Below are 26813 nucleotides of genomic sequence, written 5' to 3'. Positions count from 1 at the left end.
GATGTAACTTTCTTACCTTCTCTCTGGCTACAGGTGATATTGTGCTCTAAACCTGAGCTCATAACAAAAGCCTAACATCAACTCATATATCTGGAGCCAGGACATGTGCAGTTTCATAAGTCTTATTCTTAAACCTTTCCACAAGTTTAATTGTGACATAGGCTTTTGCCCACCTCCTGAGTGATTTAATAATTTTGCCTAGATATAGCCCCAAAATGAGATTTTGACAAATATCTGTGTCAACCACCTTGGTGTTTTGACTGTGCTATCTTAAAAAATCTCCTTGGGGGAATGTCACATATTTCTGGACACCTCATCTAGGTTACATGACTCTCTTCTTTGGCCTGTACTCAGCTTCCTTTAGTAATTGTAGCATTTGTAAACACTGCATCGAAATGAGATGACTGTCTTTTCTGGATCCTGTCAACAGGAGGCACTGTGACATATTTCTGGGCACAGCTTTTAGGTAGTATGTCTCTCTTCTACTGCCTGGTCACTGCCCACAAAGACATTGTGCCACAGGGATAAACCTAGCACACAAGTTATGAGACATTTCTGAAAAGACCTTGCCTACAAAGAGAATACTGGAATATTTTTTGCCCACCATTTAGTGACATTGCTCTTCTGCCTGCTTCATAAACACAGAGGGAATTTTAAGATATGCCTAGGCATGACTATCAGGAATGACAATGACTCTTATATGTGGATTCAGCCAATAGAGGATATTTTGACTCTTATGACTAGGTTGAGGGAAATGCATGATGTCCTGAATCACCTTCTTGCACAAAGGTCACAAAAGATTACAACATTCACCCATATTTTACAAAGTCCTTGGGTTATACGGAAGGAGTCAAAGCAGGTCTCAGAATGCAGGTAAAATTGTGAGTCTTGTGTGCACATACAGCTGACAGTAGGACTGTTATCATCTCGCATGGATAAAGCCAACTGTCACACTCGAAAAAGGATGTGTGGGTTATTGTAAATCTCATATTTGGAATAGTTGGACAGTGTGATTGTGACATCAATCTTTGCCATGCACCTGTGTAGTTTGCCTCCCCAGGCTTGTTCCAGCACATATATGGGATTTTGATATCTACCTAGGCCAAGCCAAGCTCAAGGTGATGTGACTCTTCTGCCTGGGCCGTTCTCTAAGTAAGGATTGTAATATATCACTGGATCTTGCATCCAGGTGATGTTACATTGTTGCCTGCATGGTGCCCACGACAATTCTTGTGACAGATGCCTGTGTCCACCTGATAGATGATGTAACTCTCTTCTCTGGAATGTTCTCTGCACAGAGAAAGAATAGTGACATATTGAAAGCCCAGGCACAAAGGCATAGGTGCTTTTTGCCAGAGTCATGCCCAAAAAGGTCATTGTGATATAGCTCTGAGCCTATCATGTAGGTTATGCTGCTCTCCTGCTTGGGCCCTGCCAACCTGGAGACTGATACATTTCTAGGTCAAGCACACAGGTGATGGTACTCTTTTGCCTGGGCCATACTTTATAGAGGACATTGTCACATATCTCTAAGCCCATTACCTAGGTGAAGTGACTTGCTCCTTGGGCGCTACCCCTATGAAGCAGTGTGGCATAAGCAGAGAACCTACTCCGAGGTGATGTAAGCCTCTTGCCTAGGTGCTGTCCCAAGAGAGCCTCATGACATATCTCAGGACCCAGCACCCAAGTTATGTGGTTCTTCTGCCTAGTTTCTGTCCTCATGTTACCCTGTGACATATTCCTAGGGAAGCACCTAGGTGATATGACTCTCCTAATCTGCCTGTGCCATGCCTAAAGGGGCTATTGAAACACATGACTGAGACCAAGACTGAAGTGATGGGACTATTTTTTTCTGCCTGGGCCTTCAAAATAAGGATACTGACTCATTGTTGAACAGAGCACTCACGATATGTGACTCTCCTCTTTTTCCCGAATGATGCCCACAAAAAGGAATTTTGACCTATTACAGGGTCCAGCACCCAGGTGATATTACTCTTCTACTTGGGTACTGAACAAAAAGAAAATTATGGCACATTGCACATTGTTGGGCCCAGCATTTTTATAATTTGACTCCCTGCCTGTGCTGGAGTCAAATATGTTGATATATCTTGTGCCCATTAGATAGGTGCTTTGGCTCTCATCACTTGGCTAGGTTTTTTTTCCACATGTGGGATGGTGTCTTATTGCTGGGTCCAGCACTCAGTCAATATGACCAAATTTCCTATACCCTGCCTAGAGAAGGCATTGTCACATATTGCCTGGCATAGCACCTAAGTAATATTACCCTCTTGCCTAGCTTTTGCTCACAAAAGGGATTATGACATATACTTAAGTCCGCTTCACAGACATGATGATGAACTTTATATTGGGATTCACCCAATAAAAGATATTCTGCCTTTCATCATCAGGCTTAGTGCAATAGGTTTAATCCTGGAATGCATATTTGTACCAAGCTCATAGAATCTTTCAAGAGTAACTCACATTGTATAAACTCTTTGTTGGTAGAGAGTTTCATAACAGGGCCCAGCAAAAAGTTCTGATTATGACTCTCACTTACACAACTGGTTGAAAATAAAAGTTGTCACCATTCCGCATTTACAGTGCCCACTGTTGAGATCTTGAGTCTAACAAGGGAATACAGCACAAAGTATGAATTGTGACTTTTATATGTGGATCTGGCCACAGGGAAAATGATGATTCATTTCTGGACCCAGCTCACAGCCTTAATAATTGGTCTTCCTCCTTAACCCTGCCTATAGGAGAGATGTTGACTGCCAAACCTAGGTTTAGGATGATATGTATGATTGTGAGTCCCTATGAGCAAGTAGGCCTCAGAGACATTTGCAATTCTCACGCAGGTTTCATAAACCCCACGGGTATTTTAGAGAGTGTAATATATTGGCCCAGCATACACATGAGATTGTGACACTAATGTACATGGTCAGCCAAAATTTAAAGTTGTTACCCTCAAAGATGAAGATATTGTGTCACATCACTAGACCTAGTGCCCAGGTTTTGATACTTTTTGCCTCAAATTCCTTTTCTTGAATGCATTGTTACATATCACTTAGTCAGAATCATAATAATGTAATTCTTCTCTTGAGCCCTGCAAACAGTGGATGTTATTGAACATCTCTGTGTCTTTCAGCTCAGGAATGTGTCTCTCCTGCCAATGTCTTGCCCACAGAGAACATTTGGACGTATTACTAGATATAGCATCTATGTAATGTGCCTCTATCCTCCTGACTGGATCCTTCCCATTGAAGAAATTGTTGCAGAACACTGAGTGCAAAACCTAGGTGATATGACTCTCCCCTTAGTTATGGACTCTGCCAAAAGAGGGAATTATAACATGTTATTGAGCCCAGCACCTAGGAGATGTGACTATCCACTATTTATTCAATCCTGTATACAGTGGGCATATTGACATATTATTTGAGACTGTACCCAGGTGATATGATTCTTATGATTGGGTCCTGCCTAAAAGGAGATTATACTGTTCCCCTGATTCAGGACACAGATGATGTGACTCTTCTCTTGTCTCTGCCCAAAGGTGAAATTGTGACATAGACCTGGATTCAGCTCATATGCACAATAATAACTGTCATGCCTAGACCCAGCCAGGGAATTTATTTTGATTCCCTTAGTCTTTCTGCCATGGTTAAATTCCTCAATCTCACGTCTGTAAGAATTCATAGAAAAGTATGCTACTCTGTCATATCACATAAAGTCTGAGTGGTACAAAAGATGTCATAAGAGGCACCAGCGACCAGGGGCTATTGGGAATCTTGGACACACACCCAGCTGAGGCAGTTGTCACTCTCACACATGAACAAAGCCTACAAATCAGATATTAAATTTCACACACATAAGCAGTAGAAATTTTTGTTACTCTCAAACATGAATCTGATCCACAGGTGGCTTGGTGACATTTGAAGCATGACTCAGCAGACCTACGGTGCTTTGACTCTCCTACTGGAACACAATCTTCAAGTGGGATTGGGACATTTTGTTGTTGTTGTTGTTGTTTTGAGACAGAGTTTTGCTCTTATTGCCCAGACTGGTGTGCAGTGGTGCCATCTCGGCTCACTGCAACCTCTGCTTCCTGGGTTCAAGTGATTCCTCTGCCTCAGCTTCCTGAGTGCCTGAGACTACAGGCACCTGCCACCGTGCCCGGCTAATTTTTTGTATGTTTAGTAGGGGTGGGGTTTCACCATGTTGGCCACCCCTGACGTCAGGTGATCCACCCACCTTAGCCTCCCAAAGTGCTGGGATTACAGGCATGAACCACAGTGCCTGGCCAGATTTGGGGCTGTTATTTGTGGATCTTGCCCATTGTTGAGACGGTGACTCCTGTACTTTAACCAAACTGATAGGAGGTATTAACTCTCATACCTGAAGGCAGGACTAGTGTGGGACTGTGAAATTTACTTTTGAACATTTTTGAGTGTATGATTGAGAAATATGGCTTTGCCCAGCCTATGAGGGTTTTGCATCTCTTATCTAGGCCCAGAGGACAGTTGAAATTGTGACATATGTTCACCAAACACCTAAGCAATGTATAAAACCTTTCTGGCAATGCGACGGTGGGCACTTTTACACATCTCTGGGACCAGCGCCCAGCTAATGTAAAATCTTGACCTGAAACACACCTACAAAGAGCATTATGGCTTTTATCTAGTTCTATCATGTAAGTGATGTCACTTCCTTCTACTGCCTTGGTCCTCCACTTATGGTGCCTAGTGACCCATAACAGGATACTGCACCCAGGTGATGTGACTCGTTTTTGGGTGGAGTTCTGACAATAGAAATATTTGTAACATATCACTTAACTCAGCACCTAGGTGATTTTTTTTTCTCTCTTGCCTGAGCCCTGACCACCAGAGAGATTGTAACATATTGCTGAATTCAGCACAAAGGTGAAGTCATTCTCTTGCATTTTCCTGCCCATAGGGACAGTTGTGACATGTATCCAGGCTAGTTGCCTAGGAAGCAGTTTTTCTCCTCTCCTTCCTATGCTTTGTCCACAGGAGGAATTTAGATATACCACTGAAATCAGCATCCAGGTGATGTGAAACTTCTTCCAGAGTCCTGCCCACAAGAAGGATTGTGACATTTCATGGACCAGCACCGACTCTGATGATGTGACTTTCCTTTCTTCTCCCTGCCCACAGGTGACATTGTGCCATATACTTGAGAGAAGATAAAAATTCTAATAACAACTCTGGTACCTGGAGCCAGAACATTTGTAGGATGGTGACTCTCATCCCTGAACCTCTCCAGAGGTGGTGTTGTAGCATATACCTTTGCCATGTTGCTGAGTGATTTAATAATCCTGCCTATTTACAGCCCAGAGATAACAGTTTGATATACACATTGGTCAAAAACCTTGGTGATTTGACTTGCCTGTCTTAACAGTGTCCTCAGAGGTATCCTAACAAATCTCTGGACCCATCATCTAGGTTATTTGACTTTTCTCTCCTGCCTGAACTCTGCTTCCAGTGAAGAGTGTGGCATTTCTAAGCACTGCATTTAAATGACATGATCCTCTTGCCTGGGCCCTTTCAGCAGGAGGTATTGTTACCTTTCTCTGGGCCCACCATTTTGGTTATATGGCTCTCTTCTCCTGTGTGGACACTTTCCAGCAAGGACATTATGCCAATGACCTGTGCCTATGGCCAAATTTTGTGGCTTTTCTGTTATGGCCCTTCCTGCAAATAAAATATTGGAACATTTTTGGCTCATGGTTTAGGTGATGTGGTTTTTCTGCCCATTTAATAACCACAGAGGGCATGGTAGCATATACCTAGGCACAACTAACAGCCATGATAGTGACTCTCATATGTGAACCCAGCCAATAGAAGACATTTTGACTTTTATAACTAGGTTTAGGAATATAAGAGATGTCAATGATCTCTTCTTGGTAAAAATGTCACAGAAGTTTACAACACTCACACATGTTTTGTTACACCCTTCTGTTGTATAAAGAATTCCATAACAAGGCCTAGCACACAGAGAAAATTGTCAGTCTCATAGGCAAACCCAGCTGACAGCAAGAACTTTCACTTTCATAGATGGATGAAGGCAACTCTTCTACATGAAAATAGGACATGTGTGGTATTGTAAACCTAATTTCTAGAATTTTATTCCATCATGACTGTGATATAAATCTTTGTCATGCACCATTGTGATTTCATCCTGAAGATCGATTCAAGCCTACATATAAAATTTTGAGATCTCCCAGGGCCAACCTTGAAGTGGTTTGACTCTTCTCCCTGGGCCCTGCTCTCAGTAAGAATTTTGACGTCACTGGATGCAGTAACCAGGTAATGTTATATTCTGGACTGCACCATGACACAGACATCATTGTGACATATTACTGTGTCCATCATTTAAAAGATGTAACTGTCCTCTCTGGAATGGGCACTGCACATAGGATAGGATAGTCACATATTCATAGGCCAGGCACACAGGTGATGATACTTTTTTTTTTTTTTTGCCAGGGCCATGAAAAGAGGGCATTTTGACATATCAAAGGGCCTATCATGCAGGTAATATGGCTCTTCTGCTTGGGATCTGCCCACTTGAAGAGTGACATATTGCTAGGCCAGACACAAAGGTGATGGTACTGTTTTGCCAGGGACATGCTTTAAGAAAAGCTTTGTGGCTGTGTGTGTTGGCTTTTGCCTATAATCTCAGCACTTTGGGAGGCCAAGCCAGGTGGATCACGAGGTCAGGAGATCAAGACCATCCTGGCTAATACAGTGAAATCCCATCTCTACTAAAAGTACAAAAAATTAGCTGGGTGCCATGGCAGGTGCCTGAAGTCCCAGCTACTTGGGAGGCTGAGGTGGGAGAATGGCGTGAACCCAGGAGCCAGAGCTTGCAGTGAGCCCAGATGGTGCCACTGCACTCCACTCTGGGCAACAGAGTGAGCCTCTGTCTCAGAAAAAAAAAAAGGAAAGAAACAAAGAAAAAAAAGAAAAGCTTCGTGACATATCTCTATGCCTATCACCTAGGTGATGTGACTACCTGCTTGGCCCTGTCCACATGGAGCATTGTGACATGTATGTGGAACCTGAACTTATGTGATGTAACTCTCTTGACTGGGTCCTTTTCGAAGGGGGGCTTATGAATATCTCAGGACCCAGGACCACGTGATATGGTATTCAGCCTTGTTTTTTCCCACATATTAAAGTGTGACATATACCTAAAGAAGCACCTAGATGATATGATTCTCTTTTTCTGCCTGATCCCTGCCTACTGGTGACATTTGGCCGTATCTCTGAGCACACAACCTATGTGATGTGACTCTCTTATTCTCTCTGTGCTTTGACAATAAGAAGATTGTGAAATGTTGATGAGTCCAGCACTTGGGTAAGGTAACTCTTGTCTGGTTGCTGAACAACCCCCACAAACAAGACTTTTGCTGTATTTCAGGGCCCAACACCTGGATGATGTTACTCTTCTGCCTAGGTCACACATAAAGAGGGAATTAGGGCACGTTGCTTGGCCCAGTCCCCTAATGATATGACTCTCCTGCTTGTGCCAGAGCCACAGAAGGTATTTTGATATATCTTTTTCCCTTTCTGTATGTGTTTTGGCTCCCATAACTTTGCTGGTATTCTTCCACGTGTTGTTGTATCATATTGCTGGTTCCAGCCCCCAGTTAATGTGACCCTCTTTCCTAGGCCCTGCCTAGATAGAGTATTGTGACACATTGCTTGGCACAGCACCTAAGTGATGTTAACCTTCTGCCTAGATTTTGCCCACAAACGGAATTATGACAGATACCTTGATTCCATTCAAAAGCATGATGATCAAGCTTATATTGGGATTCAGCCAACAGGAGATATTTTGCCTCACATCACTAGGTTTAGATCAATAAGTTAGTCCCTTCATTGCATATTTATATAAAGCTCAGAGAAATTTACAACACTGATTCATATCATAAAACCTTCCAGTGTGGTACAGAGATATTTATAACAGATCCCAGCAAAAAGTTGAGATGGTGAGTCTCCACTACACATTCAAATGAAAGTAAAAGTTGTTATCTTCTCACATTTACAAATCTCATTGTTAAGGTCCTGAGTCTAACAAGTGAATACAGGACCAAGTTGGAGTTGTGATTTTCAAAAGCTAATCTTGTCACAGGTGGGATGCTGACTCATATCTGGTCCCAGGTCACAGACTTAAAAATGGTCTCATCTCTGAAGCCAGCCTACAGGAGAGGTGCTGAGTGTCATACCTTGATTTAGGGCAATATGTAAGATCGTGAATTCATATAAGCTTGTGGGCCTCAGAGAGGTTTTCAGTTCTCATGCATGTTGTATAATGTTCCCAGATATTGCAGAGAATGTCATACAAGGGTCAGCACACACATGAGATTGTGACTGTCGTATAAACAACTAGCTAACCATTAATTGTTTCACCCTTAAAGGTGAAGAGATTGTGTCATATCACTTGGCATCATACCCCAGTGTTGAGACATTTTTGTTTAAATTCCTTTCCAAAAGGGCATTGTCACATATCACTGGGTCAGAATAATGATAATGGGACTCTTCTGCCAGGGCCTTTAAAACAGGGGATATTTTCACACACCTCCAAGCCTATTGGCTAGGTGATATGTCTCTCCTCCCAGTGCATTGCCCACAGGGGACATTGTGATATATCACTAGATATAGCATCTAGGTAATGCTCCTGCCTGGAACCTGCCCACCAAATAAATTGTGACATACAACTGAGTGCAAAATCTAGGTGACATGACTCTCCTATTTGTCCTGGACTCTTCCAAGACAGGGAATTACTACATATTGCTGAGCCCAGCACCCAGGTGTTGTGATTCTTTTTTTATTTGTATTTTTCATCAAATCTGTCTATGTTGGGCATGGTGACATGTTACTTGAGGCTCTACCCAGGTGATGTGGCTCTTCAGCCTGATTTCTGCTCACATGTTAGATTGTGACATACAACTAGGAAAGCAGCCCATGCCCTGCCCTACTGGGAGAGTGGGATCTATCTCTGAGCCCAAGACCTAAGTGAAGCGAGTCTCTTCTTCAGCCTGATCTTTGCAATGAGGGCATTGTGACATATTGCTGAGCCCAGCACTCAGATTTATTGACTCCCGTTTCTCTTGAACCATACAAACAAACAGAAATTTTGACTTCTTGCAGGGCTCAGCACACATATAAGGTTACTCTTTTGCCCGGATTTTGCATACACTGAGAAATATGGCATATAATAATATATAATAATAGCACACTAAAAATGTGACTATCATGCTTTCCTGCAGCTGCAGAAGGCATTTTGGCATATACTGAGCTAATTCTGTAGGTGTCTTGGCTCTGATGTTTTGCCCATTCTTTTTCTACATATGGGATTGTGTCATGGTGCTGGGTCCAGTACCCAGTTAATATGACTTTAATTCCTATACACTGCCTAGAGATGGCATTGTGAGATGATGCTTGGCACAGCACAGTGATGTTACACCCCTGCCTAGTTTTGGCCCACAAATGGGACTATGACATATATCTTACTTCAGTTCACAGGCATGATGGTCTAAATTACACTGGGAATCAGCCAAAGGAGATATTTTGCCTTTTATCACTAGAACTAGGCAATAGGTGAGGTTGTGGGTTGCATATTTGTACCAAACTCAAAGACCTTTACAACACTACCTCATAATGTATAAACGTGTGCAGTACAGAGAGTTTCATGACAGGGACTAGCAAAAATTCAGATTGAGACTCTCAATTACACAACCAAGTAAAAGCAAACATTGTCACTATTCCATAAGTCCAAACCTCACTGTTAAGGTCTTGAGTCTAACAAGTGAATACAGTACAAAATCTGAATTGTGACCTTCATATGTGGATCTGGCCATAGGTGGGATGGTGACTCATTTCTGGATCCAGCTTACAGGCATAATAAAGTGTCTCATCCTTGAACCCAGACTACAGAAGAGATATTGACTATTATACCTGAGTTTAGGGTAATATGTAAGATCAAGAATCCATACAAGCATGTAGGCCTCAGAGTGGTTTGCAACTCCCATGCATGCTGTATAAAGCCTTCAAATGTCATAGAGTGTCAATCAAAGCCCAGGAAACACATGAAATTGTTATGTTCGTATACACAGCCAGTTCACAGTTAATGGTGTCACCCTCAAAGGCAACAAAATTTGGTACATCACTAGGCCATGTACCCAGCTATTGAGACATTTTGGCATAAATTCTTTCCCATGAGTGCATTGTGACGTATCACTGGGTACATATCATTATAATGTGACTCTTCTGTCTGGACCCTGCCAACAGGGGATATTATCACATATCTCTGGAGCTATAAGTAGGGGAATTTTCTCTCCTGCATGTTCCCTGCCCCCAGAGGACATTGGAAAGTATTAACTGAACATCTAGTTCATGTGACTCTGCTCTCCTACCTGGGTCCAGCTCACCAAGGAAGTTGTGACATACCGCTGATTGCAAAATCTATGTGATGTGGCTTTCCTTCATACTCTAGACTCTGCCAAGCCAGCAGATTATTACAGTTTGCAAAGCCCAGCACTTAGGTAGAGTAGAGTGACACTCCTGTTTTTCTTTTTTTCCTGTCAATAGTGTGCTTGGTGACATAATCTTTGAGGCTGTCACATCACCAAGATTATATTGTATCACTGCACCAGCATAAAGCTGACACTTCTGACTATGCCCAGCCTTCAAATAATACTATACTGTATAAATGGCTGAACACCCAGGTAATGTGACTTTCCTTTCTTGTCCCTGGTCTCAGATCAAGTTTTGACATATATCTGGGTTAAGCACACATGCAGAATAATAACTCTCATACCTGGACCCAGCCAGTAGAGATAATTGACTCTCATAGCCAGTCTCATGACAATGGGTTATGTCCTGGGTTTTTCAATTGTATAAAGTTCACAAAGGATTATAACACTCAGGTATATCATATACAGCCTTAATTGTACAATTATTGTCATAAGAGAGGCCAGAAATGAACTGAGAATGGGACTTTTAAATGCACACCTAGCTGACATGATTATCATTCTCACAAGTGAACAGGGCCTAGGAATGAGATATTAATCTCACACATAAAAAACAGTCAAATTTTAAATAATTACTCTTATACATAGATCTGATTCACAGGTGGTTTGGTAAAGTTTGAACCATGATTCAGCACACCTGTGGTGTTATATCTTCCCTACTGGAACAAAATCTTCAAGTGGGATTGGGGCTCCTACACATGAATCTTGACCATTGTTGAGACTGTGACTCCTCTACTAAGATCTACCTTATAGAAAGAGTTGACTCGTACAGGAAACCAGGTGTTGTGTGGCATGTGAAACTTATTTCCAAACATATCTGAGAGTGTGATTGGGACAGGTAACCATGTCCAGCACATGAATAATCTGACTCTCTTTTCTAGGCCCAGCACACAGATTAAATAGTGCCATATGTTGAACAAGCACCAAAGAAATGTATAATACCTTCTTTGGCCTTGCCTGCAAAGGGCAATTTCATATATCACTGGGACCATCACCCAGGTGATGTGAATTATCTGCCTAAAACCTGCCTACAAGAAGAATCGTGTTTTATATCTACATCCACCATGAATTGATGTGACTTCCTTCTACTGCCTTGGCCCAGCACTTACAGTGCCTTTTGACACATAAGGAGAAACTGTGTCCAGGTGATCATTGTCCTTTTTGGGTTCTGCCAACAGGAACATTGTAACATATCACTTAGCTCAGAATGTAGGTGATGTTTCTTTGCATTTTCCTAGGCCCTGATCACAGGGAGATTGTGACATATTTCTGGGTCCCAGGACCCTTGTGAGGTCACTCTCCAGCCTTGGTAATGCACATAAGAAGCATTGTGAAAAATAGCTAGGCCAATTGCCCAGGTGAAGTGAGTCTCCTCTCTTGCAAAAATCCTGCCCAGAGAAGAGGTTTTGATATTTCACTGATACCAGCATCCAGGTGATTTGACTCTCCTGCCAGGGTCTTGTCCACAAAGTAGACTGTGACTTCTCACTGAATCCACACCCATGTAGCTGATGAGATTTCCTTGTCTTCTCTCTGGCCACTGCCAATGTTGTGCCTTATACAAGAGACCATAATAAAAGCCTAATAACAACACATGCATCTGGAGCCAGGACATGTGCAGAACAGTGACTCTTATTCTTAAAGCTATATACAAGTGTAACTGTGACATATACCTTTGCCCAGCTATTTAATGATTTAATAATTCTGCATAGCGATAGCATCAAAATGAGATTTTGACAAATCCTTGGTATAAACATCTTCATGATTTGACTGTGTTATCTTAATACTATCCACAGGAGTGATTGTAACATATTTCTGCTCCATCACATAAGTTACATGACTGTTCTCTCCTGCCTGTACATGATTTTCTTTGGTAACTGTATCACTTCTAAACACTGCATCCAAATGATATGACTCTCTTGCCTGGGCCCTGTCAAGAGGAGGCATAATGATATATTTTGTGTTACATCATTTACCTGATATGGCAGCTCTCCTCTCCTGCTTGGACGCTGCCAATAAAGGACATTGTGCACCAAGCTGGATCTAGCACACAAGTTATGTGGCATTTCTACAGGATCCTGCCTACAAGGAGAATATTGGAATATTTCTGGCCAAGAATTTAGGTGATGTGGCTGTTCTGCCTGCCTTATAACCACAGAGAGTGTTTTATATATATACATAAAGTCTGAGACAGACTCACAGATGATGTTACTCTTTGACAGAGCTATGCTTCATAGAGGTTATTATGACATAACCCTGTGCCTATCACCTCAGTGAAGTGACTCCTAAATTGGGCCCTACAGACATGGAGTATTGTGGTATAAACAGAGAATATATATATATATATATATATATATATATATCAGAGATATATATATATATCAGATATATATATCAGCTATATATATCAGATATATATGTATATCAGATATATATATAACAGATATATGTGTGTATATATATATAAAACAGATATATATGTATATATACATAAAACAGATATATATATGTATATATATATAAAACAGACATATTTATGTGTATATATATATATATGTATACCTAGGCACAGCTCACAGAAATAATAGTGACTCTCATATGTGGACTCAGCCCACAGAGGATATTTTGACTCTTACAAATAAGTTTACAGATGTTTGTGATGTCCTGGATCACCTTCTGCATACGTCACAAATGATTACAACAGTCACACATATTTTACAAAGTCTGGGTTATACAGACAGAGTGAAAGCAGGGCTCAGCACACAGGAGAAATTTTGAGTCTTGGAGGAACACCTAGCTGACAGTAAAGCTGTCATCTTCTCACATGGATGAAACCAGCTGTCACATATGAAGATAAGACATGTGTCATATTATAAATCTCATCTGTGGGATTTTCTGACAATGTGATTGTGATATAGATCTTTGCTGAGCACCTGTGTAATTTGACTCTACAGACTTGTTCCAGACTATCTATGGGATTGTGATATCTATCTAGGCCAATCTCGAGGTGATGTGACTCTCGTGCCTGGGCCCTTCTCTCAGTAAGGATTGTGAAATATCACTTGATCTAACATGCAGGGGATGTTACATTTTTGTGTGTGCCATGCCCATCATAATTATTATGACATATTTCTGTGTCCAACTATAGGTTATGTAAATCTCCTCTATGGAATGGGCCCTGGACAAAGGAAGGATAGTTACTTATTGCAAGGCCAGGCACACAGGTGAGGGTACTGTTTTTCCAGAAATATGTCACCAAAAAAGGCATTGTGACATATCTCTGGGCCTATCACCTATGTTATATGGCTTTTCTGCTTGGGCACTGCCAACCTAGAGAATGATATATTTCTAGGACAGACTCATAGGTGACGTTACTCTTTGACAGAGCTATGCTTCCTAGAGGTTATTATGACATATCCCTGTGCCTATCACCTCAGTGAGGTGACTCCCAAATTGGGCCCTACAGACATGGAGCATTGTGGCATGAGCAGAGAACATGCACCTAGGTGATGTAACACTTTTACCTGGGTGCTGTCCTTAGTTAGCCTTGTGACATATGTCAGGACCCAGCCCCCAGTGATGTGGCTCTTCTGTCTGGTTTCTGTGCACACATTACACTGTGACATATTCCTACAAAAGCACCTAGTTGATATAATTCTCCTCACCTGCCTGAGCTCTGCCTACTGGGGACATTGGGACATATCTCTGAGCTCATGACCTAAGTGATGTGACTCTCTATTTCTGCCTGGGCCTCACAATAGGATGATTTTGACACATTGCTGAGCTCAGCTCTCAGGATATATGACTCTTTTCTATTTCCCAAACCATGTCCCCCTTAAAAGGAATTTTGACCTATTACAGGGCCCAAGACCCAGATATTGTTACTTTTCTGCCTGGTTTCTGTAAAAAGAGGAAATTATGGCATATTTCCTATTGCTGTGCCCAGCACCATTATGATGTGACTCTCCTGTCTGTGCTGGAGACACTGAAGGTATATTGACATATCTTGGGTCCGTTATGTATGTGTTTTGGCTCTCATAACTTTTCTGGCTTTTTGTCACATTAAATGATGTCATATTGCTGGGTATAGCACCCAGTTAATTTGACCCAATTTTCTATACCCTGCTTAGAGAAGGCACGGAGTCATATTGCTTGGCACAGCATCTAACTGGTGTTACCTTTCTGTTTTTTATTATTACTATTATTATTATTATTATTGTTATATACAAATGGGATTGTGACATGTATCTCGATTCAGTTCATATACATGATGATCATCTTTATACTGGAATTCAGAAAATAGGATATATTATGCCGCTCATCCTTGGATTTAGGGCAATAGGTAAGTCCTGGGTTGCATATCTGTACGAAGCCCAAAGAAGATTACAACACTGACTTATATTGTATAAATTCATTGGTGGTAAAAACTTTCATAACAGGGCCCAGTAAAAAGTTCAGATTTGGACTATTGGTTACACACCCAGGTAAAATTAAGTGTTATCACCCTCCTACATACACAATGCTGACTGTGGAATATGGCACAAATTTGGAACTGTGAATTTATATGTGGATCTGTCTGGAGGTGGGATAATAATGGCTCTTCTCCTTTAACCCTACCTATAAAAGAGATGCTGACTATCAAATCTGAATTGAGGGCAATATGTAAAATTTTGAATCCATATGAGCATGAAGGTCGCTGAGAGGTTTGCACCCTCATGCAGGTTTTATAAAGCCCTTGGATGTAAAGAGTGTCATACATTGGCCCAGCATACATGTGAGATTGTGACTCTAATATTCAAGCTTAGCTGAAAGTTAAAGGTGTCACCCTAAAAGATGAGGAGAGTGTGTCTTATCACTAGGCCTGGTAACCAAGTGTTGAGGATTTTGGCTTAAATTCTTGCCGATAGGAGCATTGTGAATTATCCCTGGGTCAGAATCCTAATAATGTGAGACTTCTTCTTGGACCCAGCCAACAGAAGATATTATCACATATCTGTGGACCTACCAGCTAGGTGATGTGTTTCTCATGCCAGTGCCCTGCCACAGAGGGCTCTGGGACATATCTCTATAGTATCTAGGTAATGTGGCTCTCCACTCCTGCCTGGATTCTGGCCACTGAAGAAATTGTGACATACCACTGAGTGCAAAACCTAGGTGATGTGACTCTCTTCTTTGTCTTGGACTCTGCCAATGAGTTTGGCTTGTACTCTGCTAATGAGGAAATAATAATATGTTGCTGAGCCGAGCACCTAGGGGTGTGGCAATCCTCTATTTTTCAACCCAGTGTTTAGTTGTCATGATAATATTATCTGAGACTGTATCCAGGTGATATGACTGTTCTGACTGGGTCCTGACTGAAAAGGAAGTTATAATGTATCCCTTGCTCAGCACCCAAATAATGTAACTCTTCTGTCTTGTCTCTGTCCAAAGGTGAAATTGCGATGTATACCTGGATTCAGCTCATATGCACAATAATAACTTTCATACCTAGACCTAGCCAGTGGGAGATATTTGACTTTCACAGGCAGTCTTAAGGCCATGAGTAATGTCCTAGATCACCCACCTGTAATAATTCACAGGAAATTATACTATTCAGGCAAGAGTTTCATAACAGGTACCGGCAACCAGGTTCTATTGTGACTCTTGGATGCATACACAACTGACACGATTTTCATTTTCACACATGTACAGAGCCTACAAATGAGATAGTAAATCTCACACACATAAGCAGTTGAAGCTTGAAATTGTTACTCTCATACATGAATCTGATCCATAGGTGGTTTGGTGATGTTTGAACTATGATTTAGCCAACCTATGGTACTTTGACTTTCCTACTGGAACACAATCTTCAAGTGGGATTGAGGCTCTTACATATGGATCTTTCCTGTTTTTGAGATTGTGACACCTGTACTTCAACCCAACTTATAGGACTTGTTGACCCTCGTACCCAAAGCCAGGACTTGTGTGGGACTGTGAAACTTATTTCTGAACATTTTTGAGTGTGTAATTGAGAAGTATAACTTTGCACAGAATCTGAGTGTTTTGACTCTCCTTTCCAGGCCCAGAGCACAGTTAAAATTGTGACTTACGTGCACCAAGCACCTAAGCAATAAGTAACATCTTTTTTGGTAATGAAACATAGGGTACTTTTACATATCACTGAGACCAGCACTTGGCTGATGTGAAATCTTGGCCTGAAGCCTGCCTACAGAGAGCACTGTGGTTTTTATTTAAGTGGATTACTTAAGTGATATGACTTCCTTCTACTGTCTTGGCCCTGCACTTCTGGTGGATTGTGACACAGAACTAGGTACTGCACCCAGGTGATGTGACTTTTTTGGGGGATGAAGTTTCTGCCAATAGGAAGCTTTGTAACATATTACTTGGCTCAGCAACTAGGTGATGTTTCTTTCCTCTTGCCTGTGCCCTGACTGCCAGAGAGACTGTAACATATTGCTGAACCTAGCACCAAAGCAAGGTTACTCCCCTGCCTTGATCCTACACATAGGGGCCGTTGTGATGTATATTCAGGCCAATTGCCTAAGTGGAGTTTGTCTTCTCTCCTGCCTAAGTTCTGCTCACAGGGGGCATTTTATATATCACTGAAAACAGCATCCAGATGATGTGACTCTTCTATCAGAGTCCTAGCCACAAGGACAATTGAGAAGTTTCACTGGACCAGCATCCACTAAGGTGATGGAACTTTCCTTTTTCTTTCTGCCCACAGGTATATTGTTCCATTTACCTGAGACCAGATAAAGAGCCTAATGATGATGCTTTTCCCCATGGCCAGGACATGTGCAGGATCATTACTCTCATCCCTGCCCCTTTTCACAGGTACTATTGTGACATACGCCTTTGCCCAGCTCCTGAGTGATTTAATAATCCTGCATTGTTATAGCCCACAGATGACATTTGGACCTATACCTTTGCCAAGAACCTTTGTGATTTTACTCTCGTGTCCTAACAGGTTCTCAGAAGTGATCATAACATATCTCTGCAGCCGCTGTCTAGGTTACATGACTCTCCTCTTCTGCATGAACCCCGCTTCCAGTGAAGAGTAGCATTTCTAAGCACTGCACCCAAATGACATGAGTCTCTTGTCTGGGCTTTTTAAAGGGGAGGCTTTGTGATATCTCTCTGGGCCCATCATTTAGGTGATATGACTCTCCTCTACTGCCTGGACACACTCCACAAAGGGCATTATGCCATAGAGCTGAGCCTAGCACCCAAGTTTTGTGACATTTCTGTTAGGGCCCTCTCTACAAAAAAAAAATTGGAGTATTTCTGGCTTAGGATATAGGTGATGTGGTTTTCTGCCTGTTTAACTACCACAGATGAGATGGTGCCATATATGTAGACACATCTAAAATGCATGATAGATCTAAAATGCGTGATAAAAGGACTCCCATATGTGAACCCAGTCAATAGGAAATATTTTGACTCTTATAACTAGGCTTAGGGAGATAAGTGATATCCAGGATCTCCTTCTGGTAAAAAGGTCACAGAAGATTACAACATTCACACGTATTTTATAGCATCCTTGTGTTGTATACAGAGAATCATAACAGGGCCTAGCACATGGAGAAAATTGGGATTCTCATATGCACATTCAGCTGACAGTAATGGTTTTCACCATTACAGATGATGAAGGCAACTGTCCTACATAAAAGTAGAACATGTGTGATATTGTAAATCTAAGCCCTAGAATTTTATTCCATCATGACTGTGATATAAATCTTTGCCAAGCACCTGTGTGAGTTCACCCTTCAGACTGGTTCCAGCCTACCTATGGGATTTTGATATCTACCTAAGCCAGCCTTGAAGTGATGTGACTCTTTTGCCTGGGCCCTCCACTCAGAATTATAACATCATTGGATCCAGCACACAGGTGACATTACATTCTTGCTTGTGCCATGCTCGCAGACATCATTGTGACATATTACAGTGTCCATCAGTTAGAAGATGTCACTCTCCTCTCTGGAAAGGGCCCTGAACACAGGGAAAATTAGTGACACATTTCTAGGCCAGGCACACAAGTGATAATGCTCTTTTGTCAGGGCTATGCCCAAAAAATGGCATTTGACATATCACAGGACCTATCATGTAGGTGATATGGCTCTTCTGCTTGAAACTTGCCCAGTTGAATAGTGACATACTGCTAGGCCAGGCACAAAGGTGATGGAACTCTTCTGCCAGGGCCATGCTTTCAAAAATGCTTTGTCATCTATCTCTGGGCCTATCACCAAGGTGATGTGACTTCCTGCTTGGTCCTGCCCACATGAAGTATTGAGATATAAGCATGGAATCTGCACTTAGTTGATGTAACCCTCTTGCCTGGGTCCTTTTTTAGGGGGACTTGTGAATATCTCAGTACAGAGGACCACGCGATGTGGCCCTTCAACCTGGTTTTTGCCCACATATTAAATTGTGACATATAGCTAAAGAAGCATCTAGGTAATATGGCTCTTCTTCTGTCTGAACCCAGCCTACTGGTGATATTGGGCCATATTTCTAAGCCTGTGACCTAAGTGATGTGACTCTATTTTTGTCTAGGGCTTTACAATGGTAAGATTATGACATATTGAAGAGCTCAGAACTTAGGTAATGTGACTCTCGTCTTGTAACTGAACAATGCCCATGAACAGATCTTTTGCCGTATTTCAGGGCCTAGTACCCGGATGAAGTTGCTCTTCTGCCTAGGTTGTGCATAAAGAGGAAATTGTGGCATATTTCTTGGCCTAGAAACCTAATGATGTGACTCTCCTGCTTCTGCCGGGACCACAGAATGTATTTTGACATATCTTTGGCCCATTTTCTAGGTGTTTTAGCTCTTACCACTTTGCTGAGTTTCTTCCATGTGTGGTTGTATTATATTGCTGACTCCAGCCTGCAGTTAATGTGGCCCTCTTTCCTAGGCGCTGCTTACAGAGGGCATCATGACATATTGCTTGACAAAGAACCTAAGTGATGTTAACATTCTGCATAGGTTGCTAACAAATGGGATTATGACAAATACCTTGCTTCAGTCCAAAGGTATGATGATCAAGCTTATGTTGGGATTCAGCCAACAGGAGATATTTTTCCTTTCACCACTGGGTTTAGGTCAAAGAGTCAGGTTATTCATTGCATGTTTCTACAAAGCTCACAGTAGTTTACAACACTAACTCATGTAATAAAAACTTCCTGGGTGATACAAAGTGTTTCTTAACAGTGCTCGGCAAACAGTTAAGATTATGATTCTTGACTACACACTCAGGTGAAAGTAAGTTTTTTACCATCCTACATTTACAAAGCCCATTGTTCAGATCCTGAGTCTAACAAGTGAATACACCACAAAGATGGAATTGTGACTTTCATAAATGAATATGGTCACAGGTGGGATGGCGACTCATTTTTGGAGCCAGCTCTCAGTCATGATAATGATCTCTTCCTTAACACCAGCCTATAGGAGAGATGCTGACTGTCATACCTGGGTTTAGGGCAATATGTATAATCTTAATTCTGTAAATGCCTGTAGGTCTCAGAGAGGATTGCAACTCTCATGTATACTGTATAATGTTCTCAGGTATTATAGAGAGTGTCATACAATGGCAAGCACACACATGAGATTGTGACTCTCTTATACACAGATAGCTAACATTTAATGGTGTCACCCTTAAAGATGAGGAGATTTTGTCATATTTCTTGCACTAGTACCTGGTGTTGAGAACCTTTAGTTTAAATTTCATTCCATTAGGGCGTTGTTACATATCACTGGGTCAGAATCAAAATAATGTGACTCTTCTTCCAGGGCCCTGCAAACAGAGGATATTTTCCCGTATCTCCAGGCCTATTGGCTATGTAATATGTCCCTCCTGCCAGTACCTTGCCCAGGGGAGACACTGTGACACATTGCTAGATTTAGAGTCTAGGTAATTTGACTCATCCCTCCTGCCTGGATCCTCCTCACTGAAAAAACTGTTATATACCATCAAGTGCAAAGCCTAGGTGATGGAAGTCCCCTTTTTTTCCTGGACTCTGTCAGGAGAGGGAATTATTACATATTGGTGAGCAGAGCACCCACGTGGTGTCATTATCTATTTTTATAAGAAACCTGTCTACACTGTGGATGGTGACATATTACTTGCAGTTGTACCCAGGTGATGTGGCTTTTCAGTCTGGTTTCTGCCCATAGGTAAGATTTTGGCATATAACTAGGGCAGCATTTAGGTGATATGACTCTCCCTTTCTGCCTGGGCCCTGTTTACTGGGGACACTGGGCTATATCTCTGAGCCCATGAACTGAGGGAAGTGACTCTCTTTTTCTGCTGGGTCTTTACAATGGAGAGATTGTGAAATATTGTTCAGCCTAGCAATCAGGTTATTTGATTCACCTCTTTTTTTTTTCTCAAATCATGCCCACAAACAGAAATTTTGGCCTATTGCAGGGCCCAGCACCCAGATAATGTTACGCTTTTACATGGGTCCTGTATGTAGAGAATATTATAACATACTGCTGGGCCCAGTACCCTGAAAATATAAAACTCATGACTTTGCTGGAGCCAGAGAAGGTATTTTCACAGATTCTGGGCCCATTATGTAGGTGTTTTGGCCCTCATCTTTTTGCTGGTTTTTTTTGTTTATTTGTTTTGTTTTTTGGTTTTTTTCCATGTAATGGATTGCTTCATATTGCTGAGTCCAGAACTCAGTTAACATGACTCTAATTCCTATACACTACCTAGAGAGGGCATTGTGGCATGTTGCTTGGCACAGCACTTAAGTGATGTTACCCTCTGGCCTTCTTTTTCTGCCCACAAATGGGACTATGACTTCAGTTCACAGGCATGATGGTCAAATTTATATTGAGATTCAGCCAATAGGAGATATTTTACCTTTCATTTCTAGGCTTCAGGCAATACATAAAATCTGAGTTGCATATTTGTACCAAGCTCACAGAGCTTTACAACACTAACTCATCATGTATGAACTTCTTTGGTGGTGTAGAGAGTTTGCTGATAGGGACCAGTGAAGAGTTCAGTTTGAGATTCTTGATTACACACCCAGGTAAAAGCAAGTGTTGTCATCATTCTACATGTCCAAAGGCCACTGTTAAGAACATGAGTTTTACAATTGAATGCAGTACAAAGTTGGAATTGTGACCTCGGTATGTAGGTCTGGCCACAGGTGGGATTGTGACTTATTTCTAGATCCAGCTCACAGGCATAAAAATGAGTCTCATTTCTAACCCAGCCTATAGAAGAGATGCCGATTATTACACCTGGGTTTAGGGGAATATGTAACGTCATGAGTCCATATAAACATGAAGGCCTTAGAGTGGTTTGAAATTCTCATGCATGATGTATAAAGCTTTTGAATATTGATGAGAGTCATGCAACAGCCCAGGATATTTGTGAAATTGTTACTCTCATATACACACCCAGCTCAGAGTTTATAGTGTCACTCTCAAAGACAAGAGGATTTGGCCTATTAATAGGCCTAGTGCTTAGGTGTTGAGACTATTTGGCTTAAATTCCTTTCCTTGGGTGGATTGTGACATATCACTGTGTTAGAATCATAATAATGGGACTCTTCTGTCTGGACCCTGCCAAAAGGGGATACTATCACATATCTATGGGTCTATAAGCTAGATGATTGGTCTCTTCTGACAGTGTCCTGCACCCAGAAGACATTGTGAAATATTGTTTGGCTTAACATCTAGGTAGTGTGACTCTCATCTCCTGCCTGAACCTTGCTCAGCAAACAAATTGTGACATACCGCTGACTGAAAAACCTACATGATGTGACTCTCCTTCACATTCTAGACTCTACCAAGAGAGAGGGTTATTACATGTTGCAGAGTCCAGCACATGCATAGGTGGAGTGACTCTCCTCTCTTTTCTTCCCTTTCTATGGTGGGCTTCGTGGCATATTATTTGAAACTGTAATCAGGTGAAGTGACCCTTCTGACTAGGTCCAGCCTACAAATGAGATTATGCTGCATCACTGGTTCAGTGTCGAGCTGAGTTGACTCCCTTTCCTTGTCCCTGCTTACAGGTGAAATTTTGACCTATACCTGGATTAAGCACGCATGGACAAAAATAACTCTCATACCTGGACCGAGCCAGTAGGAATATTTTGACTCTCATAGCCAGTCTCATGGCCATGGGTAAAGCCCTGTGTTTTTCACTTGTATAAAAGTCATGAAGGATTATAATAATCGGGTATATCATATAAAGCATTAATGGTGCAAAGAGTGTCATAACAGAGACCAGCAACCAGGTAAGAATGTGACTCTTTTAGCTGAAATGATTGTAATTCTCACATATTAGCAGGGTCTAGGAATGAGGTACTAAATCTCACACATTAAAAGCAGTGTGTGTTTGAAATAATTACGCACATACAGGGACCTGATCCACAGGTGGTTAACATTTGAACCAGGATTCAGCACACCAGTGGTGCCATGACTCCCCTCCTGGACCACAATGTTCAAGGGGGATTGTGGCTCTTATACATGAATCTTGTCCATTGTTGAGATTTTGACTCCTCCATTTTGACCCAACTTATAGAAAGAATTGACTCACATACACAAAACCAGGACTTGTGTGGGATGTGAAACTTATTTCCAAACATATATGAGAGTGTGATTGGGACAAATCACTTTGTCCAGCAAATGAATAATTTGAGTCATTTTCTGGGCCCAGATCACAGAAGTAATTGTGCCATATGTGGAGCAAGCACCTAAGCAATAGATAACATCCATCGCGGCTCTGCCTTCAAACGGAAATTTTACATATGTCACTGGGACCATCAACCAGATGATGTGAGTTATCTGCCTGAAACCTTTCTACAGAAGGAATTTTGTTATATATCTAGGTCCATCATATAAGTGATGTGACTCCCTTCTACTTCCTTGGCCACACACTTACAGGGCATTGTGACTAAGAACTGGGTACTGCATTCAGGTGATGTGATTTTTCTTTTTGGGTTCTGCCAACAGGAAGCATTGAACACATCACTTGGCTCAGTACCTAGGTGATGTTTCTTCACTTTTGCCTTGGCTCAGACCTCAGGGAGATTGTGACATATTTCCTGGGACCAACACCTATGTGAGGCCACTCTACGATTTGGTTACTGCACAGGATAGACATTGTGACATACATCTAGGCCAATTGCCTCGGTGAAGTGAGCCTCCTGTCTTGCCAAAGTGCTGCCCAGAGAGGGGGTTTTGATATGTCACTGAAATCCAGGTGATGTGACTCTTCCACCATGTTCCTGCCCACAAGGTGAATTGTGATGTCTCAGTGGCCCAGACCCACATAGGTGATGGGGCTTTCTTGTGTTCTCTCTGGCCACAGGTGATATTCTGCCATATACCAGAGACCAGAACAAAAGCCTAGTAACAACTCATATGACTGGAGCCTACGAGTTGTGCAGGATGGTGACTCTTAGACTTAAGCCTTTTCACAAGTGTAATTGTGACAAATACCTTTGCTCAACTCCTGAGTGATTTAATAATTCTGCCTAGGTATAGCAAATGAGATTTTGACAGATACATCGGTCAAGCACCTTGGTGATCTGACTGACGTATCTTAAAATGTCCTCAGGGGATATTGTAACATACTTCTGTATCCTTCATCTAGGTTACATGACTCTTCTCTCCTGCCTGTACCCTGCTTCTTTTAGTGATTGTAGTATTTATAATCCCTGCATCCAAATGATATGACACTCTTGCATGGGACCTGTCAACAGGAAGCATTTTGACAAAATTTTGGGCCCATCATTTATGTGATATTTCTCTCCTCTCCTGCCTAGACACTGTCCACAAGGGATATGGAGCCACAGAGCTGGACATAGCACATAAGTTATGTGACATTTCTTAGAGGGCCCTGACTACAAAAAGAATATTGGAATATTTCTGACCCAGCATTTATGTGATAGGGCTGTTAGGCCTCCTTCTTAACCACAGAGTGAATTGTAACATATACCTATGCATGGCTCACAGCCATGATAATGACTCTCATATGTAGACTCAGACAATAGAGGATATTTTGCATCTTGTAACTCACTTTAGGGACATGTGTGATGTCCTGGATCTCCTTCTTGTACAAAGGTCACAAAATATTACAGCACTCATACATATTTTACAAAGTCTTTGGGTTATACACACAAAGTCAAAGCAGGGCTCAGCACACAGATGAAATCATGAGTCTTGTTTGCACACCCAGTTAAAGCTGAAAGCAAGAACTCATTATCTCACATGCATAAAGGTAACTGTCACACATGAAACCGGGCATGTATGGTAAGATGGTAAATCTCATCTTTGGAATTTTCTGACAGTGTGAGTATGATATAAATTTTCACCAAGCACTTGCGTAATTTGATGCTCTGGACTTGTTCCAGCTCATAGGTGGGGTTATGAAATCTACCTAAGCCAACCTCAAGGTGACATGACTTTCCTGCCTTGTTCTATCTCTCAGTAAAGATTGTGACATATCACTGGATCTAGCTCCCAGGTAATGTTACATCCTTACTTGCACACTACCCACAAAAATTTTTGTGACATATTTCTGTGTTTACCTCATAGTTGATGTGAGTCTCCTCTCTGGAATGGGCACTGCACAACAGAATGATAGTGACATAATGCAAGGACCGGTGCACAGGCAAGGGTCCTCCTTATCCTGTGGATGCCTGGAGGAGGGCAATGTGACGTATCTCTGGGTCTATCGCCTACATTATGTGGCTCTCCTGCTAGGGTCCTTCCAACCTTGAAAGTGACACTCTTCTAGGCCAGGCACACAGGCAATGGTACCCTTTTCCAGGGCTATGCTTCACACAGCACCTTATGACATATCTCTGGGCCTGTCACCTAAATGAAGTGACTCTCTCCCTGGGTCCTAACCAGGTGAAGCATTGCATCATAAGCAGAGAACCTTCACCTAGTATGATGTCTCTCTCTTGGCTAGGTGCTGTGTTAAGAGCAATTTTTGACATATCACAGGACCCAGCACCCAAGTGATGTGGCTCTTCTGCATAGTTTCTGTCCACATGTTAAATTGTGACATATTTTGATGGAAGCACATAGGTGATATGGCTGTCCTCATCTGCCTGAGCTCTGCCTGGTTGGAATATTAGGACATATCTCTGAGCCCATGACCTAAGTGATGTGACTCTCTTTTTCTTCCTGGCCCTTCATAATAGGAGGATTTTGTCACATCACTGAGCCCAGGACTCAGGATATGTGACTCTCCTCTTTCTCCTTAACCCTGCCTAGAAAAAAGAAATTTGACACATATTACTGCCCAGCATGCAGATCATGTTACTCTTCTGCATGGGATCTGCATAAAGAGATAATTATGGCATATTACATATTGCTGGGCCCAGCACCCTTAAGATGTGATACTCCTGCCTGTGCTGCTGATACCGAATGTATTTTGGCATATATTTGGCCCGTTATGTAGGTGTTTTGGCTCTCATAACTGGGCTGGGTTTTTTACACATATGAAATTGTGTCATATTTCTGGGTCCAGCACCCGGTTAATGTGACCCAATTTCCTACACCCTGCATACAGAAGACATTGTGACATATTGCCGGGCACAGCATCCGAGTGATGTTACACTTCTGCACAGTGTTTTGCCCACATATGTGATTATATCATATACCCAGTTTAAGTTCACAGCCATGATGATCAAACTTATATTTGGATTCAGCCAATAGAAAACATTTGCCTTTCATTGTTAGGCTTGGGGCAATAGATAGGGTCCTGTGTTGCATATCTGTACCAAGATCACAGAAACTTACACAACTAACTTACATTTTATAAACTCTTTTGTGGTAGAAATTTTCATAGCAGGGGCCAGCAAAAAGTTCAAATTGGGACTCTCGATTACACACCGAGGTGGAATTAAAAGTTGCCACCATCCCACATTTACAAAGCCCACAGTTGAGTCTTATACCTAAGCCTTTCCACAAGTGTAATTGTGACATATATTGTAGTTCAGTTCCTGAGTGATTTAATAATTCTGCCTAGATATAGCCTACAAAAGAAAGTTTGACAAATATCTGCACCAAGCACCTTGGTGATTTGACTGTGCTATCTAAAAACTGTCCTCAGGCAAAATAGCCACATATTTCTGGACCCATTATTTAGGGTATATGACTCTCCTCTTTGACCTGTACCCTGCTTCCTATAGTAACTGTAGCTTTTCTCAACACTGAATTCAAATGACATGACTCTCTTTTTTGGAGAAACTCTCCTGTTGAGAGGCATTTTGACAC

The 26813-nt window shown here is 41.8% G+C and overlaps 1 pseudogene; it reads left to right on the top strand.

The window, feature by feature from the left end:
- Positions 1–23251, top strand: part of LOC129025713 (testis-specific basic protein Y 2-like) — a 28656-nt pseudogene extending 5405 nt beyond the window's left edge.
- The last annotated feature ends 3562 nt before the right edge of the window (positions 23252–26813 follow it).

Source organism: Pongo pygmaeus, chromosome Y (assembly GCF_028885625.2).
Source record: "Pongo pygmaeus isolate AG05252 chromosome Y, NHGRI_mPonPyg2-v2.0_pri, whole genome shotgun sequence".
Lineage (NCBI taxonomy): Eukaryota > Metazoa > Chordata > Mammalia > Primates > Hominidae > Pongo > Pongo pygmaeus.
This window is presented reverse-complemented; position numbering and strand designations above follow the sequence as displayed.